We start from the raw sequence: 14,403 nt of genomic DNA on the forward strand, positions 1-14,403 counted from the left end.
GTGTTTCTCTTGGGAGAATACAATAACATGTCTATGGGAAAAGAAAAATGAATTCAAACTTTTTTTCCAGACAAAAAGTTTTATTTTGCTGGTTGACCTTAAGAACTTGCTTTCTAATTCTCTTTTAGTCGTCATCCAGCATTGTGGCCCAATGGGTTAAGCTGTATCTACAATGTGGGAATCCTATATGAATGCAAGTCTGAGTCCCAGAGGCTCCATTTCAGATCTAGCTCCCTGGTAATGAACCTGGAAAAGCAGTGTAAGGTAACCCGTGTACTTGGGCGTCTGCCATACATGTGAGAGACCCAGATAGAGTTCTAGGCTTCTGGTTTTGTCATGGCCCAGCACTGACCACTGCAACCATTTGGACAGCGATCTCTCTTGCGCCTGCTTTTGTTCTCACTCTGTCTCGCACTCTTGCCTTCTCTTCTGCAACTCTGCCTTTCAAATAAGTAAATCTTATTTTTTAAAAAGGAAATAGAGCTAAACCTATGGTTCTACATTTAAAAAACTTATTCATATAAAGATAACAGATTTTATGCATTCCATAGGTACAGTTCCAATAAGACAACCACACTTCTCTTACTTCTCTGTTCCTCCCATCTCCCTTCTCTGCCTCACCTCTCTTCATCAGTTTTTGCAAAGACATCATTTTAATCCACTCTATCTTCACAGACTTAATTTGCCACTATGATAATATTCAATAAGTAAAAGGTAGGAAGGCCACGGTTCTACAGCAGTATAAACAAGAGCTAAAAGCAATATTTTAAAAGAAATTCTATTTCTACCATACAAAATAGATATTATACTTTTGAAAATATTTAAACTTATAAAATAATCAAAACTCATATTAAAATATTCTAAGGCTATAAATCATCTGTACCTATCTTGGACAGAAACAGAAATGTCTGAAACCCACAGTCTCTGGAATATTTATTAGAGACTTCTAATGTTAAAATACTGTTTTCAGGCCAGCGCCGCGGCTCACTAGGCTAATCCTCCGCCTTGCGGCGCCAGCACACCGGGTTCTAGTCCCGGTCGGGGCGCCGGATTCTGTCCCGGTTGCCCCTCTTCCAGGCCAGCTCTCTGCTGTGGCCAGGGAGTGCAGTGGAGGATGGCCCAAGTGCTTGGGCCCTGCACCCCATGGGAGACCAGGATAAGCACCTGGCTCCTGGCTCCTGCCATCGGATCAGCGCGGTGCGCCTGCCGCAGCGTGCCGGCCGCGGCGGCCATTGGAGGGTGAACCAATGGCAAAGGAAGACCTTTCTCTCTGTCTCTCTCTCTCTCTCACTGTCCACTCTGCCTGTCAAAAAAAAAAAAAAAACAAAAAAAAAAAAACAAAAAAAAAAACAAAAACAAAAAACTGTTTTCAGTGTAGGCAGGAAAGCAGTAGTTGAAGACATTCTAATATCTTCTTTGTTGAAGAGACAGAAAATTCAACAAACTAAGATTTGTGAAATTTAGAAACCACAATTCCTGAGCATCTTAATATTTTGAGTATTTAGATTTTAGATGCTTCTTTATATTTTTCTCTGGAATAATTAATTTTTTCAAGGTTTGAATCCTAGAAGGAATAGGCAGACAGTTATGTCTCATGAGGCAGGGTCAGACATTCGTGTCTTATAATCAATCACATCAAAGATAACAATCAGACATTAGACAAGATTATTCCTTTTGGAAGAAAGAGAATGACAGAAAGTTTTTGTGAAACAAGGCCAGACCAATTTAACTATTAAGGCAGCCAATCTAAATGAACCCTTCTGTTTCTTTCTGAAATGTGTTGACAATGTTCATTCAGTTATGGGGAGTTACAGTGACTGCAATTATGTAGAATTTCCATCTGAAGGTTTTGAACTATGCCATGCAGGCTGTGATAATAATGAAGCTGTAGCTACCAAGGTGAACTCATCTAACTTATGCAAGATCCTTAATGTAAACAGTCTACCAAGAGAGATACATAGGCATGCAAATATTTGCAGGGGGATTTATTACATTCTCTATGGGAAAATAGATTAAAGTAGAGGAAAATGTACAGAAGTCTTTGAACAGTGAAACATTTTTACTAAACAACAGAGCTGTCAAAAGCCTTATTCCCAAGAAGTAGAGGATGATTACAGATTCCCAAGATGGCAAAGTGCATCAAATAAATTTTATCTTGTTATTTAGTGCTTAGACGAATTCTTTCTAGAAGAGTGAGAAGTATTTCCTACCATTTATAAATGCTACCTTCATCTTATTTATTTGAAGCAGCTGTTGGGAAACAATGACATTTGGAGCTAAGTTGAAGATAACAGAATTTATTAACTACAGATTTATTTGCATATTCCAACATAACACATCCACATGTGAAATTAGTGAATTAGAAAAGACTGGTGCAAAGAACTATGTCTAGACCAAACAATCTGGAAATGATTCAATTCTAGGTATTGCACGCAGCTTCATCATTATTAACATCTTGCTAATATAGTGATCAAAATTTCTTCTGAATTCTCAAATCATATTGGATAATTTAACTGAGTTAGTTATTATTCTGATTACTCTGAAAGGCAGCTTTCTTCTTATGTTGAGCAATATGCCAACTTTTTCCCTTAAATTCACATTTTTATAGAACATTCAAGGCTAAGACATGTCCATATGAGTTTGATCATTCCAGGACAATAGACAATATTTCAATGCCTAAATAAAACAGTTTTAATTGCCAAACAAGATTTCAAGGGACTGAGCTTCATTTTAATCACAAACAAGCTGCAAGGCAATTTTCAATTACAGCAAGCTTTTTATTTTTCTCCAGCTGTGTGTCCCTGCTGATTCCTGAAATTACATGTAAGTTGTCCCAGATTTTGAAGTGGTATACCTACTGAGGTTTTTCTTTTGTCAGTTGATGAAGTATCTGTGATTAGAACTTAAATAAATTGGCATTTATAAGATGTATTACCCCACCCTGTATGTTTCAGGACATGGTGATTGAGGAAGAAGAAATTCTGAGATATCCCCCAGTGACAGGAGTGTTCCTAATTAGGCTGCTAGAGTTGCACGTACTCACCTCTTCTACAAGAACATCAAAAGATAATGTGGGAACTAAGCCCTAGAAAAAGTAATCTGTTGGGTATTAGACAATCAGGTCAGTAATGCATTGTGTTTTTAAAGTTCTACAGTGCTCCAGCTTTTAGGAAAGTTTGCTATGGGAAACTCTGGGTTTGTATCATGTTAGTTGTTTCATTATAAACCTGAGTGAAGGGAGAGTTGAGACAGATGCAGTTAAAATTGGAGGCCTACAGAAAAACTAGATCTTAAGGGAAATCATAGAGAGTGTCCTGTAAAGGAACATGGGGACAAGCTAATGTAACACACAAAACTTCAGCTTGCAGTTTGATTACTAGGTCTCTGTTTCATCTTCTGCGTTACTTTGTTTATTCAATGATCATTCACTAAAGTCGTGATTGACATTATTATATGAAAAAGTTTTTACTTTTGCTAAAAACTGATATACAAAAATTCTTATGACAAAGTAGGAGAATATTTATAGAAAATGAGAAGATCAAGAACAGCCAGGCAAAACAAGGATACAAAAGACTGTAAATCAAAATAGAATACAAATATATGATAACTTTAAGATAAATTTCTGTAATTTTCTGTACAGATATGGCAGTGAAGGGCTGGCATTGTGGCATAGCAAATAAAGCTATCATTTGCAATGCTGGCATCACATATGGGTTCCTATTCATACCACAGTTGCTTCACTTCGGATCCAGCCTGCTGCTAACGGCCTGTGAAAAGCGGTGGAAGTGTTTGGGCCCCTGTCACTCACATGGAGACCAAGACGAAGCTCTTGGCTTAGCCCTGGCCTAGCAGTGATAATTACATCCATCTGTGGAGTGAACTAGTAGATTGAAGATCTCTCTCTCTCTGTAGCTCTGAATTTGGAAATAAATAAATAAATATTTAAAAAATATGCAGTAGAAAGTGGTTTATCCTAGGATGGAAGAGATAACATAAAAGCACAAAAGGAAAAAAAAAACAACAATTTTCAGTATTAGAAGTAATAACCGTTAGACACATTTTTGAAAAAAATGCTATATTGTGTATACTTGTGAAGTATTTATCCTCACAACACTGGAAGCCATTGGATACATTTAACAACAGCATGCTATAGATAGATAGATAGACAAATCTTCAGAAAAGTCATTAAGATATAATAACAGGGCATATTAGAAATTAGAAAATGGGGGGCCGGTGCTGTGGTGCAGTGGGTTAATGCCCTGGCCTGAAGCGCCGACATCCCTTATGGGTGCTGTTCCGAGACCCGGCTGCTCCACTTCCTATCCAGCTCTCTGATATGGCCTGGGAAAGCAATAGAAGATGGCCCAAGTCCTTGGGCCCCTGCACCCACATGGGAAACCTGGAAGAAGCTCCTGGCTCCTGTTTTTGGATTGGCGCAACTCCCAATTGCGGCATCTGGGGAGTGAATCGACGGATGGAAAACCTCTCTCTGCCTCTCCTCTCTCTGTAGCTCTGTCTTTCAAATAAAATGAACAAATCATTTTTTAAAATAAACAAGTTAGAAAATGGGAACAAGGAAGCCCCTTAGGGTGGGATCTTGCTATCCTTCAGAGTTATTTAATGGCCTGTGTATGTGTTGACTGTGAGACTTAAAGACACTGTAGGTGTTGACTGTAGGATCTGAGGATAACGGTTTAAAATTGGAAAGGGTGTAAGGAAATGAGCTGGAAAGACGTGTTGATGGGTTGGATAACATGCAAACTAATTAAGAATGGCATTGGCTTGAATTTAAAAATCCTATACCTATAATTATTTTCCTTGTAATAAACTGTCTTGACCAAAGATCAAGAATTAGGGGACAAACAAAAACAAGCAAAAATTATGTTATGTCTTCCTTTTTACAAGTCATGATTTTCAAGATGCAGAAAGAATAACCAGTTTTCTTATACCCAACTTATTTTTTCTATCAAGTTTCTCTACTCATTAACACAGCAGCGTCAGTGACAATGACAACTTCAGAGCTACCCTAAGAACACTGGCATCCAGACTGTGTGAAGATTTACACATTCTTAAGAGGGTTTCTTAACACTGAAGCCAGCTAATTTAACTTTACACAGTGCTGGACATGTTTGTGAATTTTAATGTATACCATTTTTAAAAAAAAATTCAAAATGATCCACAACCTTCTTACACTATTGCTGTGTTTATATTAATTCTAGTTTTCATGTGACTGCTCATCTTATCCTTTCTAATCATGCATATCATGCATAAATTTCATATCTCACTATCTCCATTGATCTCTTTTTCTTATAAAAGCATATGTTAATTAAGTGTCTATGGTGCCTTAAGGTATACCAAATAAAACAGGCAGCATAAATGACCAGGGAGGTTGTTAATGACAGCCAATGCATGTGGCGTCCCCAGTAGAAAAGGAACCAAATCAGCTTAATTACTGCTGATGTCTATTTTGAATAACTATTTCAGTCTTCATTTCATATTATTATTGTGGCCAAATTATGTAAGTAATTACCCTTTTAGAAAATGAACACATAAGGAGCAAACATTGTGGTGGAACAGTTAAATTTGCCACCTGCAGCACCGGCATCCCATATAGGTGCCAATTCAAGTCCTGGCTGCTCCTCTTTGATACAACTTCTTGCTAATGTGCCTGGGAAAGAAGCAGAAAATGGCCCAATTCCTGAGGCCCCTGCCGCACACATGAGAGACCCATAGGAACCTCCTGGCTCCTGGCTTCAGACTGGCCTAGCCCAGACTGGGGTCATTTGGGGCGTGAGCCAGATAATGGAAGATCTCACTCTGTCTGCCCCTCTCTCTGTAACTCACCCTTTCAGATAAATATATAAATCTTTACAAAAAAGAATACACAAGTGACAAATGAAATATATGTACATATAGATTTAGGCAAATAACCATATTGTTACTGAAGGAGACAATGGCCAATCTGTAACATCTGTCTTTTGGGAAAGGAAAGGTAAAACCCTTAATTGTGGGTCTGGGGTAAGATTTAAGGAAATAGAAAAGATAAATCAGTAGGTGGGCACATCAATAGATCAGTTTCTGAATGGGGATTCCTGTAGCAAGAGCATGCATGGATAGTTCAAGGAGTCCAATCAGTGGACACTGTCATCTGTAGTGCTCTTCATTTCTTTAAGTAGTCTGGCTCTTCTATTTCCTTTTATCCTTCTGTTTGGGTTTCCTTGAGGAGGCTGGGAGCACAAGGTTGATTGTGGTGTCACCTGTGGGTCATGTTTCTCCTTTTGGCATTTGTGGCTGGGTGGTCACTCTCAGACTAGTTGAAAAGTTTAAGCCAGCTTGATGATGAAATTGTAAAAATCAACCTAAGAAACTGTGATTTATTAACCTGACTTTTATGGCTGGAAAGACTGTTAAAGACTAGGTCAGGGAAAAGAGAAGGAAACACAGCAGGAAGCTTTTGAGTTCAAGTTGAAGAAAAGAATCCATGAAAGTGGCAACAAGGTGGTTTCAGTAGCAGGCCTTAGGAATGTGAGAGCACTGAAGACCAAAGTGGGATTACAAGAGACAGGAAAGCCTCAAGAAATCACCGGTCATCTGGCATACGTTAGACCATATCAGTTTTGACCCTAATGTCTACAAGAAAACTATTTTTCTCTTTATAGCCCTAGCCAATGTCCCATTGTTTCTCTAAATTTTTTCCAGTAAATTTAGTTCCTATAATTAATTCAGCCTTCAGGCATATTTAAAGAGAAAACTTAAAATTAATAAATTGTGGTTTATAAAACAGTGTTTATCGGTATTTTATTTTAAACACATTGTCTCTGATATTACTTCATGATTCTCATGTACTTATTTTATATCAAATGTGAATAGGCATTTGATGCACATCCCAATTCACCTAGATTTAAATCTCATGAAAAATAACCTAAAACTTTAATATAATCACTAATGTTGCTGATTTGTTCAAAATGTTTGCTTTCTTCCTTAATTGACATGTTCTGCAAAATCTCAATCAAGTATTTTTCATTAATGTAATGCACATGAAAGTCAATTTTTTGTTTCTTTATGTAAATATAAAATGAATCTCCACAAGAGTTAGCTTTAACTAAATCAACTTACTATGGTTTTGAAGTTTATATTTCACTGCTAGACCTGATCTATTTGTGAATATTTCCATGAGGTACTTTAATAAGTGGTTCCTGTTAACTGTCGTTATCACAGCAGCCATGTGATTCCCCAGTTGCTCCTGGCTTCCTAACCACCATTCACAGTAGACAACAGCAGGAACTTAACTTTCAAGCCTAGAATATAAGCCTGGGATCAGGTGATTCAAGGAGAGGAAACACCTGTCAAATTTGGACTAGGATGAGCACTAATTGTGAAAATAAAAATGCGTCTAAGTAGCATATGTATTGAAACATGAAGTAATGGACATTGATGAACACAAAGGAGATGTGATTTTTTTTTATATATAAAAGACATCACTTCAACTCTAAACGCACCACTGATTATCTAAAAGAGAATGCGAAGACCGCAATTACCTCCATTCCAACATGTGAAGAGTAAAAGCCCTTAGACATATTTATAACAACTGTTAAAAATCTAGAAAAGTGAAAAACAATGTTGTTTGTCTTGTTTTGTTTTAATCCATCAGAAGGAAGATTAAAGGGAAAAGTGCAATCACAAAATCTGGAACTACAGGGAATCAAGATAATCACAGAGCAATCTGTGTAACTGGAGGAGAGGTTACTGAAGCCATTCCCTGGTAGGATTAATGAAATATTAGTCTTGATAAATTACTGGAGGATGAGAATGAGTGTGAGAAATTTTGGGGGCTAAAGATTTAGGGGCACTCCCACACTGCTGTGATTTCCCTCTAGGAACCCAACCAACTTTTCATAGTGAAGAGCCAACTAAGCAGCCCTCTAGGCTTTACAGATGGAGAGGGAGAATAATAATTGGAAAATTAATACTGAGTATTCTCCATAACAAAGTCTTACTCTCCTAGAAAAACATTACTGCACCTCAATCCTTCTGCTGGACATTTTTCAAATTCCATCTCCATACAGACTTCCTTTTTTTAACCTATCAAGTTGAAGGCAGCTGACTAAAAGCTAGAAAACAATAGTGAAGGACACATCTAAGGGACTCAGGTTCATTAAATACTGGCATTTAATCACAGGATAAAAGGAATGAATGCTTTTCACTTTATCCCTTACGTTTTCTATCTGAGAGAAAATGGAGTGGGCTGGTCCAGGATTTGAACCTGGGACCTCTCTCACCCGAAGTAAGAATCATACCCCTAGACCAATGAGCCGCACCAAAGGGGAAACTTGTTGAAGTGAAATGGACACTATGAGAAACAGTGACTTGATCAGGTCTTGTCCTGACTGTTGATGTACAATGTAATACTTTATCCATTTTAGTATTTTTTTTTTTTTGTTCTAGTACCATTGGTTGAACTCTGTAATTAACACCCAATTATTCTTAGGTGTTTAAATTTTAACTGAAAAGTGATCCCTGTTAGGAATATGGAAAACATTATGTTGAGTGAAATAAGCCAATCCCAAAGGGACAAATACCACTTGTTCTCCTTGATAAGTGACAACTAACTGAGCACCAAAAAGGAAACCTGTTAAAGTGAAATGAACACTAGGAGAAACGGTGACTTGATCAGCCCTCACCCTGACTGTTGATGAGCAACTTGATATGTTATCCCTCTTAGTATTTTTTTGTTTGTTCTACTTAATACTTTTGGTTGAATACTGTAGTCAATACACAATTCTTCTTAAGTGCTGAAACTTAACTGAAAAGTGATCGCTGTTAAATATAAGAGTGGGAATAAGAGAGGGAAGAGATGTGCAAATCGGGACATGCTCAAGCTGACTTACCTCAAACGGTAGAGTTAGAAACATACCAGGGGATTCCAATTCAATCCCATCAAGGTGGCATGTACCAATGCCATCTCACTAGTCCCAGTGATCAATTTCTGTTCACAATTGATCATAATGATAGGACTAAGAGACAAAGGGATCACATAAACAAGAATAGTGCCTGCAAATACTAGCTGATAGAATCAAAAAGGGAGAGAATGATCCAACATGGGAAGTGAGATACACAGCAGACCCATGGAATGGCAGATGTCCTAAACAGCACTCTGGCCTCATAATCAGCCCTTAAGGCATGCGGATACGGCTGAAATGCCCATGAGAGTATTTCGGCATGGAAAGCCAAGACACTCTGGGGAAAAAAAAAAAAAAAAAACTAAATGAAAGATCTCTGTGAGTGAGATCCCAGTGGAAAGAATGGGTCATCAAAGAAGGAGGTACATTTCTCTGAAGGGAGGAGAGAACTTCCACTTTGACCATGGCCTTGTCTAAAAATGTTCAGAGTTAGTGAACTCAGGGGGCTTCCATAGCCTTGACAGCTCATGACAAGAGCCTAGGGTGATTACTGAGGCCATAAACAAGAGTGTCAATTTGTTAAGTCAACAACAGGAGTCACTGTGCACTTACTCCTCATGTAGGATCTCTGTCCTTAGTGTGCTGTACATTGAGATCTAATGCTATAACTAGTACTCAAACAGTATGTTTCACTTTATGTTTCTGTGTGGGAGCAAACTGTTGAAATCTGTACTTGATATATGCTAAACTGATCTTCTGTATATAAAGAGAATCAAAAATGAATCTTGATGTGAATGGAAGGGGAAGGGGGAGTGGATAAGGGGAGGGTTGCGGGTTGGAAGGACGTTATGGGGGGGAAGCCATTGTAATCCATATTCTGTACTTTGGAAATTTATATTCATTAAATAAAAGCTAAAAAAAAGAAATAGATATAGAGAAAGCAAAATAATTCCAGAATGAATATTAAAGCTTATTATAAATCAAAAAAAAAAAAAAAAAAAGCAATGAATGGAGGCCAGCATTGTGGCTCAGTAGGCTAATCTACCTGCAGCTCCAGCATCCCATTTGGACATTGGTTCTAGTCCCAGCTGCTCCTCTTCTGATCGAGCCTTCTGCTAGGGCCTGGGAAAGCAGTGGAAGATGGCACATGTCCTTGGGCCCCTGTACCCAAGTGGGAGACCCAGAAGAAACTCGGATCAGCCCAGCTCCAGCCATAGTGGCCATTTCCGGAGTGAACGAGCAGATGTAGGACTTTTCTGTTTCATTCGCTCATCATCAGTAAATCTAACTTTCAAATAAATAAATAAAATATTTAAATAAAACAATGAATTATAACATAAATAGCTTCTGGATGCAGAATTTCTTGGAGGAATAGTATGCAGGGAAGCCCCATATCAGTATAAAGAAGAACCCTAGAGGTAATTGAAGCTAACACCTAAGGTGTAGAAATCATTAAACAGTGGAATACTTACTGTTATTAATATTAATCTTCACAGTACATATCTAGATATCTTTGTGCCTATTATTCAGTATATCAAATATATATATATATTTATACATATATATGGAAAAATCACATCTGAAGATATAAAATAATCATTAGAACATTTTTCTTTGTAAAACAGAAGATTTGTATTCTCTCAAATAAGGGGATAACCCAGGCTGGCACTGTGGCACAGTGGATTAACACCCTGGCCTGCAGTGCCGGCATCCCATGTGGGTGCCAGTTTGAGACCCGGCCGCTACACTTCCAATCCAGTCCCCTGCTGTGGCCTGGGGAAGCAGTAGAAGATGGCCCAAGTCCTTGGGCCTCTGCTCCCTCGTATGAGACCAGGAGGAAGCTCCTGGCTCTTTAGCTTCAGTTCGATGCAGCTTTGGCCATTGTGGCCAATTGGGGAGTGAACCAGCAGATGGAAGACCTCTCTCTCTCTCTCTCAAAGAAAAAAAAATGAGTAAGAATAAGGTGACACCTCTTTCTTATTTAAAAAATAGGTGAATTTGTTTTACTATTATTTTCATTCTATTGTGCCCACTTTTCTGAGATTTCTGATCCTTTCTTTAATTTTTAAGTATATTTTTTAAAAATAAAGAATAAGAAACACTATTACGTCTACTATCATTGCAATCAAAAAGGAATCACCAAAATTAGATCTAATAAACTATTTACTAAAAATATCTGGACAATTTAACTTGGTAGCTTAAGTAAATGCTAATTGATTCTATAGTTTACACTTTGTTTCTAAAAATCTAGATCAACAATTCAACAGGAAGATGTGACTATAAAAATATAATATAATGATATATGCACCGAATTACTGTTTAAAAGAAATGCAATTGAAAAGAAATGTTAATGTATCTAAAAGGAATCATAGACTCCAATACAATAGTAATGGGAGACTTCAACACCTTGCTTTCAGCAATGGACAGATCAACCAGACAGAAAATCAACAGTTAATAAACACTGTAAACCAAAGGGACCTGACTGATATCTAAATAACTTTTCTTTTTTTTCTCAGAAAAAAATTTTAAAAAATATTTATTTATTTATCTAACTGAAGATTCAGAGAGAGAGAGAGAGAGAGAGAGAGACAGAGACAGAGACAGAGACAGAGAAAGTCTTCTCTCTACTGGTTCACTCCCAGAATGGTTGCAACAGCCGAGGTGGGCCTTGCTGAAGCCAGGAGCCTAAGCTTGCTCCGAGTCTCCCACACAAGGGCAGAGGGCCCAAGGACTTGGGCCATCTTCCATTGTTTTCCCAAGCCATAGCAGAGAGCTAGATTGGAAGTAGAGCAGCCAGCACTCAAACTGTCACCCATGTGGGATGCTGGCACTGCAGGCTGCAGCTTTACCCACTATGCTACAGTGCCAGTACCACCTCAGAAACTTTTCATTTAAGGTATGCAAACTTCATGCATTACATAAATACAACTTTAGGAACATAGTGATTCTCCCCATCCTAGCCACGCTCCCACCCCCACTCCCACCTTTATTCCTTCTCCTTCTATTTTAATTCTTACTTTTTTACTAAGATCTACTTTCAATTAACTGTATACACATAACATTATCCTAAGAGTTCAACAAATAGCATTAAAAAAAAAAAAAAACTGTTCCTCAACAGGGCTGATCAAATACTACAGTTACAGAATACACATTTTTCTTACCAGGACATGGAACTTTCTCTAGGATAGACCATATGCTAGGGCATAAAAAAAGTCCCACAAATTAAAAAAAAAAGAAATTATACCATGCATTTTCTCTGATACAATGGGATGAAGCTGGAAATCAACAATTCAAGAATCTCCAGAACATATGAAAACACAAGGAGACTGAACAACATGCCCCTGAATGAACAGTGTGTCATAGAAGAAATCAAAAGAGAAATCAAAAATTTTCTGAAAACAAATGAAGATGACAATACAACACGTTAACGCTTATGGGATACATCAAAGCAGTGTTAAGAGGGAAATTTATAGCAATTGATGCATACATCAACAAATAGGAAAAGCACCACATAAATGAGTTATCAATGCATCTCATGGACATAGAAAAACAACAATAAACCAAACCCAAAATTGTGGGTGGAAAAATAATTAAAAATAGAGAAGAAATAAATAAAGTTGAAATTTAAGTGAAAATAGATCTTTGTAAAATAAATAAGAATGGGAATAGAGGCCGGGGGTAGAAGAAGTTTGCCGGCGGGTGGGAGGTTAGGGTAGGAAGAATCACTATGTTCCTAAATTCGTATATATGTAAGATGCACAAAGTTTGAATACATCAAATAAATGCTTCTGTAAAAAAATCAATATAACTTCTGAATTATACTGTGTAAATTTTCATTATTTATCTTATTTTAAAAACAACATTCAGGAATCAATATCTTTTGGAGATATTTAAGTAAATAAGACAGGTAATATTCATTAGGTATTGCTAAGAATTTTTTTCCCTTAATAATGCATTAGGACCTATATTGGGTCTTTTCTGCTACTCAGAGACAAGAAAATATTAATTTAAAACATAATGTATTATATATAGGCAAATAATCACCAACAGCATTTTACTGTAAAGATTGATCAATGTGTTGATGCCTTTTGAAGCATGTTAACAAGTAAATTAAACTAAAAGTTCACCTTAAGGGTAAAAAACGCCAAGTTCAACTTTGTTGGGGTTACTTTCAATGTAATATATTGTATAAGTACAATTATTTCCACAAGATGACAAAATTTGTGACTGATATTCATATGGTTTGCGATTGTGGTTGGATTAGAATTTGACCTATGAGTACTACTATGGAATAATAATATCCACTGGGTAATTGACATTTTTCTTAATAAGGAATACTATGTTCTAATCCATCACTATATGTAATTCTATGAAGAAAAAAATAACTGACAACAAACCCTCAGAAGCAACAAATATCACGTATCCCATTTTTCAGAGAATGTCACTTAGTCTCAATGAGTTTAAATTAATTATCCTTATAAATAAAGTTCAACAAAGTGAAAATTTTCTGCCTATCAATGTGATTTTTGAGAGCTTCCTCAGTTTAAATTGGCCTTTTGCCTAGTCTGCATTTCTGAAAACAATCCAAAAAAATTGTATGCTTTAATAATGGATTGACTGCTATGCCTTATTCTGCATTTTTCTGAACTCTTTGCTTTTCCATTCATTGAATTAGAAGATAATTTCATAGTCTGCCAAAACTTCTAATCTTTATCACCTTGGGATTTTGCATTTCCCAATGTAATATTTTCTTTTATCACAGAAGATCTTATACATCAATTGTGTTGAAGAGATTATAGATTCTTCTACAGAATAATGTCATGTCTTCCAAAGAATGGCTATAGAGTGTGAGTTATGAATTCACATATCTTGAGGCTGGTGTTGTGGTGCAGGCAGACCATATCAGAGTGCCTGTTCTAGTCTGAGAGCTCTACTTGCAATTCAGCTTCCTGCTAATGTGTCTGGTAAGGCAATGGAAGATGGTCCAAGAATTTGGACATCTGCCGACCATCTAAGAGACTAGAATGGAGTTTCTGTTCCTGGTTTTTCCTGGTGCAGAAGTACTGGCTATTGCACCCATCTGGGGAGTGAACTGGTGGTTGGAAGATCTCGCTCTTTCTGTCATTTTGATTTTCAAAGAGATTTTTAATGCCCACATTTTTCTGGGAAGGTAATAACTTCATGGATTTCAAAGCAAAAATCCTCCAGGACAATTGTGAGATTGAACTTGTGACTAAATGGAGAAAAGGATTCTTTTTTTAGAGTTTACAGTATTCTCTCCCTCTGTAGGCAAACATTTGTTATTTGCAACTTCATTCAGCAATCTCTCATAACCAACATTACAGTTTTAGCTTCTATGAGATTGCTTTTATTTTGTTAGTTTCCCCATACAGGTGAGATCACTTGTCTTTCTACACTTGGCTTATTTCACTTAACATAATGACTATGAGTTTTATCCATGTCATTTCAGGATTTTATCAACCTGAAGGGTTTCTGCATAGCA

The 14,403-nt window shown here is 37.1% G+C and overlaps 1 non-coding gene across 1 annotated transcript; it reads right to left on the bottom strand.

Moving 5' to 3' along the window:
- Positions 1-5,326: 5,326 nt before the first annotated feature.
- Positions 5,327-5,458, bottom strand: LOC127490445 (small nucleolar RNA SNORA70). Its single transcript, XR_007918395.2, has one exon. It is a non-coding gene; the product is annotated as a small nucleolar RNA SNORA70 (small nucleolar RNA).
- Positions 5,459-14,403: the final 8,945 nt, after the last annotated feature.

This window comes from Oryctolagus cuniculus, chromosome 2, assembly GCF_051225735.1.
Source record: "Oryctolagus cuniculus isolate XC-2025 breed Fujian yellow rabbit chromosome 2, ASM5122573v1, whole genome shotgun sequence".
Classification (NCBI taxonomy): Eukaryota; Metazoa; Chordata; class Mammalia; order Lagomorpha; family Leporidae; genus Oryctolagus; species Oryctolagus cuniculus.